This window comes from Alexandromys fortis, unplaced genomic scaffold (assembly GCF_014885135.2).
Source record: "Alexandromys fortis isolate MF-2015 unplaced genomic scaffold, M_Fortis_MF-2015_v1.1 scaffold_194, whole genome shotgun sequence".
NCBI lineage: Eukaryota > Metazoa > Chordata > Mammalia > Rodentia > Cricetidae > Alexandromys > Alexandromys fortis.
The window spans coordinates 402358-408357 of NW_026068075.1; the positions used below are offsets into that span (position 1 = coordinate 402358).

The following is a 6000-nucleotide window of genomic DNA, read 5'->3' on the forward strand; positions in this document are numbered from 1 at the left end:
GTTAGTTTGTATTATTAATGTGTGCTAATGATGAAAGTCTCCTTTAGTCTTCTCAGTGATACCTTGTAGTTTCCACTTTACAAGTCTTGTGCTTCTTTTGTTAAACTTAATGGCATTGTTTTGGTCTTTTCATTGTTTCATTCTTTTTATTGTAAACACAGTTGCTTTCTTGCTTTGTTCTTTTTATTGCTTTTTTTATGGTAAACACAGTTGATTTCTTGCTTTGTTCTTTCTATTGTAAGCACAGTTGACTTCTTATCTTTACACTCAGACTGTCCATTGTTAGTGTATAGTAATCCAGTTGGCTGGTACATTTTCTTGTGTCCTAGAATATTGAGGAGCTTGACTTTGAGTCTCTGTGGATTCTTGGGAGTGCTTTCCAGAAAAGATCATGACATCACTGAGTAGAATTAAGTCCTTTGCTTTATTAATGTGAAATGTTTTGGGTGAAAATTCCCCTTCGCATTTTGTCGAGGGCTTTTTTCTTCGTCTTATGATAAAATGCACGTAGAATTAGAAAACTCAGTCTCTGCAGAGACTTCGTGGTGAGGATTTTCCCCTTCAAGGAGGCTTCCTGGCTCCCAGTTCTCCAGACTCTAATGACATGTCCAGATTTGACGTGATGTCACAAGGGGATTTTCAGATAGACTTGCTCTGACCTCATGTGCTTTGTGTTCCCAGCTGAACTCAAACTTTCCAGAGCTCAAGTTAATTTACTTTTCACCAAAAATTCACTTTCTTGGCTCTCTTTCGAATGACGCACGCGCTTCTAAGTCTTCTTGGACATCAGGTACCAGCTGACCAAAAGTGTAACCCATTTAAGCAGGGCCAAAGTGACTGGCATGTCTTTTGAAGTTCAAATAGATTTGGAAATGTGTGCCATGTTGCTCATGTGATGTCAAATCTCACACTTCTGACATATAGTGTGTGACATTTGACAAACTCAAGCTCACAGTGAGGTGACCATTCTGTTTATAGAACCAAAAACTCCACTTAGGAATAGGGGCGTGTGTGCTGCCTGGATCCTGCTTCTCTGATGACAGCCGTCTCAGACTGAGGCAGCCTTTGATAAAGAATCAGAATACGGGCAAAGGCACTTGCCTCAAAAGTCTGGTGACCTGAGTTTGATCCCAGAACCCATGTAGAGGTGGAAAGAGAGAACTAATTCCATGAAGTTGTTCTCTGACCTCCACGCATGTGTTGTAGCATGCATGCCCAAACATATGTATGAAATATACTAATAATAATAAACAAATCAATAAATAAGACATTTACAAAAGATTCCAACTCTTCCATAAGTAACAAGCTATTTGGCGGGTTCCACAGTATTAGTAGGCCCCACTGCCCATGACCCTTGCTATCATTCTGAAGGGCAGCCCCACTAAAGGCAAATCTTCCCCATGATCTGTGTATGCGGTTGATGAAAGCTACCAAGTGTATCATTTCACAGTGCCTATCTATTCGTTCTTCCACGTGTTCAATGAGGACTCGTTTTACTGTATGCCCTTCCAGGTCCTGGGGCTCCAGCAGTCAGACAGCCTCACCCAACACAACTTTTAGTCATGTGCACCCTTGGGAGGATACCATCTGGAAGAAGATGTCATTACAGTTAATGTTCTATCCATTTACTCTCAGGATGTGGGACTCTCAAAACTGTGAGACGCTCAGACTGACACACAAGGCCTATATGAAAACCTTAAGGCTTGGGGAAAAGAGGCAATGGGAAATTGATCCTGTCCTTGACCGGGCCTTGGGTGCTTAATATAGCTTGTGACCCGTGTTCCAAAGCTTGAGGTAGATACCATGCCTCATTGATCTTCATGACTCTGTGAATTTCAGCCACCCAGGCCCCTCCTAGCCATAGGCCAGTCTTAAGTTTTCCAATCACGCCATGTCTGCCTGCCTTTTTTTTCCTGTTAGCAGCTGAATGTGTGAAGTTCATGGTCCCCTGCAAGGAACCCTGGGGGTGGGTCACATGTAGGGCTGAGCTCACCCTTCCTATAGATCAAAGGACATCTGGGCCTGCTTGCTTGCTAAGGAGACCCAGGGGAACTAGAAAGGAAGGGGCAGGGGGGGATTAGGGCAGGCTGGAGCCAGCCCTGATTGATTGACTTGTTTTGCTCTCCTGTTTACCCAGCTGGGCCTGCCCCCGCCACTGCCCACTCTGGCCAACGTCTGGAGCAGTGTTGGAAAGACTGTGGCCTTAGCCAGCAACTGGCAAAACGGAGGCAGGGGACTTTCTATCTATGTCTGCAGCTTTCCTGCCCTGCTGGGCCCCTTTTTCCACCTCCAGGATCCCTTCCCTTAGTTTCAGCCATAAAAATCCTGCAGCCTTTCTTCCCATTTATGGAATCTAGTGTCGCTCAGACATCAAGACACTAATAGGTGAACATCTGCCCCAAACCCCCAGGCCTGATTCTTCTAGCCTTTTAAAATGCTGGTCACCTCTGCAATTAATTACTTCATTTAAGGTAGGCAAGAGGAGAAAGCTGCAGGAGAGGAAATGGGACAAAGAGTTTCGGAAAACTCGCCCATCTGAGAACACAAATCAAGGCCGCTGTCTCCTATGTTGGCCTCTTCTCTGCTCATTGCAAAAACAATGTTGCAATGAATTTTGGTTTTCAGTACTGAGCTCTGCGTGCTTTCTGCATCGAAAGTTGGACAGTTGTTCCTTCTAGGCACATAAAGCTGGTGGCTTCTTGGTGCCTACAGTCAGCTTGGCTTCTCTTAAAAACTAGCTCCAGGAAACCTTGCCTGGCCATGCCACCCCTGTGCTCCCAGGCCTGGTTCAGGTCGAGGATCACCCAGCCTGGTGAGCTCATCAGGGCTTCACCCTGGCTGCCAAGGAGGGAGAATCAGACTTGTACAGGGATGAGTCCTCTGACAGCTTATCCCACCCCAAGTCATCAGCCTTAAAACAACTAAAGGGACTCATAGTGTATGTGTGTGCGTGTGTGGATATGGATATGTGTGTATTTGTGTGTGCATGTGTATATTGTGAGTATTGTGTATAGGTGTGTATGCATGAGTGTATGTGTACATATGTGTGTATATGTGTGTGTAATATACCAATAAATAAGAGATCATGAATTTGAGAGGGAGGGAGGAAGACATAGGAGTTGGAGGGGCAAGAAGGTGGGGTAGAAATGATGTAAATACACTACTCATGTATGAAATTAACAGAAATGAAGTAAAAGTAACTAACTCTACTCCATACCCAACATAGGCAATCGGTGGCAGAGGGTCCCTTGGCTTTCTTCAGGCACTGCCTTGGTGGTCTAACACGGGGACTTTGAGGTGAGGAAAGGCTTTGGTTTTTTGCTGAACATTTATTTTGAATTGTGTGCATTATGTCTGTGTGTATCACATGTGTGCATGTGCCTGTGGAAGCCAGAGGTTCTGGAGACAGAATTACCAGTTGTGAACCATTTGATGTGGATACTGGGAATTGAACTCTGGTCTTCTATTTAAAAAAAAAAAAAAAAAAAAAACAGTGCGCTGTTACCTGCCGAGCCATGTTTCTAGTCAGAGCGAAGCCTTTGTAACTGTTTGACCCTGGGCATGTTGCTTAGCTTTGCTGAGTCTCACCAACCTTCTGCAGGAAATAGGAAGTGACCTACTCACTGCCTTATTAGGCAGATAAAGGAGGCTAAAAGCTTAGCAACCAGTCTGTATGAGCCGTGTCTATGTGACTGTGATGACCAGACAGAAGGACCGTGGGGACAAAGGTGAGGCAACTAGCTCGTTCAGTCCTTTGACTGACGTGTTCACAGTTCAGAAGTTTGGGAGACAGAACCAGCCCAGCAGTCCTTCAAGGGAAGGCTGGTGTTCTCTTTACTTCTGCTGCTGTGGTAAAATAGCCCAGCCTGAAGCCACTTGGGGAAGAAAGGATTTAATTGAGGGGAAATCAAGTCAGGAACTCAAGCAACTAGTCACACCACATTCATTCATAGCCAAGAGCAGAAAGAAAGCAAAGAAGCCATGGTGCCTGCTTGCTCATGCTTTGTGCTCAGCTGGCCTTCTTCACATACTCAGTCCAGGATCACCTGCTGAGGGAATAGTGCCAACCACAGTGGGTTGGGTCTTCCCACGCTAGTCAGAAGTCTAGCTAATCTCCCATAGGCCAACCTGATTTAAGCAATTCCTCAGTTGAGAATTTATATATGAATATATATATATGTGTGTGTGTATACATATATACATATATACATGTATACATATATACACACACACACACAGAGGGGAGTATTAGGCAGTTTTTGAAAGCAAGAAAATTCCGACTCATGCCTATAGACAGCACAAGTGAATCTTAAAGCTACTATGCTAAGCAAACTCTCATTAAAAAATAGTACATGATTCTACTTATTTGAGGTATGTGGACTAAGTCAAATTTATAGCAACAGAGAGGAAAATTAGGGTTGCCAAGGACTGTAGAGAGGAGTTATCTTTTACTGGGTTGTTTCAGTGATGAGGGCTGTGTGTGCATGTCCGTGTGTGTGTGTGTGTGTGTGTGTGTGTGTGTGTGTGTAAGAAGGGGGAAGGGAGGAAAAGAGGAAACACTTGGAATGGCGTGGAACTGTCGTTAAAAAATACGATAGGGTGGAAGTTTCTGAGCTCTGAAAAGGCAGCAAGCAACAAGTGTAGATTTCATCCTTAAACTCTGATCACCTGGGATGAGCCCTGAACTGCATTTGGGCTCCAACTGTGGCCAGGCCCTGGGAAAGAAGGAAGAGAGAGGGAATTCGGACTGGCTTGGGGTAAAAAGTGCAGAGATGTGCAAACACAATCAGCCCAACTCCCCACCACTTCCAGGGCAGAGTGGGTGGAACCAGCCTCCCCTCTTCCTCCAATCCCACTCCTTCCAGGCTCCACCGGGGCCCCTCAGGGCTGCTCTTCTTACTCGGTTGGGCTGCCTGATTTCCCTGGAGAGGAGGTTTCGGAGGTGGGCCAGTCTCCACAGCCCTAGCCAACCAACCTCTTCAGTGGACCAGTCCAGGATCCTGCACACGTGGACCCTGTCTGTGCAGACCCACCTGAGTCCAGGAACGACAGCAGCCGCAGGGATCCTAGCATAGGCACGTCTTCTCTGCTCCTGAAGTAATGTTTATTTATCTTTCAAATTCTGCCAACCAAAATGGCTTGGGCTGTGATTTACCATCTCACCATTATGTCATACTTCCTTATGGCTTTTATGACCAAGAAAGACTCCAGGCACAGTAGCCATATTATGTCCCAGCGAACCCTTGCCCAAATTAAGTCACTGTTTCTGGTCCCTGTCGCTGGTCAAAAAAAAAAAAATGACATCCCAGGGTAATTACTGTTTTAAGGGCATATTTTAAAGCAAATGCAAAAAAAAATGCATAATGAATGCACCTATTTTCTGACCGAAATTTGCGTGTCTTTCACTCTCTCCTAGCAAACATGGTTTATGTTTATTTAAACAGCCCTTAATAGAAACGTACAGCTGCAAAGCATCTTGCTGCTCTATGCTTTCTGGTCAAGAAAATTGCCCATAATCACAGTTGACTTCACTATTCATAATGGGATATTATTTTTGTTACTGCACAGCATGGTTCAGCCTAGGAATATTCTAAATGCAACTGTGAGACTTATCTGAAGTCACAACACTTCATTCATTCATTCATTCATTCATTCCCTCAATCAACTTTTTGGAAAACATTGCTAAAAGTCTTTAAAATAGAGGGAAAGAGCGTCCACAGAGGCATGAGATTAGCATGGCAGGTCACCTGTGTGACAAGAGTAGCTATTGTCACACACAGCTACAGAGTAATTGGTTACACATAGTAGTTAAGGTACTGATGTTGCCGGATGGTTTACTTCAGTTATAAATTGAAATGGATTCAAGATTTTCCTGGTCATACATGCTCTCCTCTTACTTGTGTACATTTCAGCATTTTATAGTGGCATGTCATTTTTTGGTGTTGCATACAAGGCCTAATGTAGCTCACGAGGGCCTCGCTCTGTATAACTAAGGGTACC

The 6000-nt window shown here is 44.5% G+C and overlaps 1 protein-coding gene across 4 annotated transcripts in view; it reads left to right on the forward strand.

Moving 5' to 3' along the window:
* The window catches only part of Plac1 (placenta enriched 1), a 163707-nt gene that overhangs the window by 42073 nt on the left and 115634 nt on the right, over nucleotides 1–6000 (forward strand). Inside the window, exon 2 of one of the 4 annotated variants that reach the window (XM_050121678.1) lies at nucleotides 3227–3297. The exons of the other annotated variants lie outside the window; for them this stretch is intronic. The gene's annotated coding sequence lies outside the window, so the exon portion shown is untranslated. The remainder of the gene's footprint in view (nucleotides 1–3226; nucleotides 3298–6000) is intronic. 4 annotated transcript variants of the gene reach the window in all.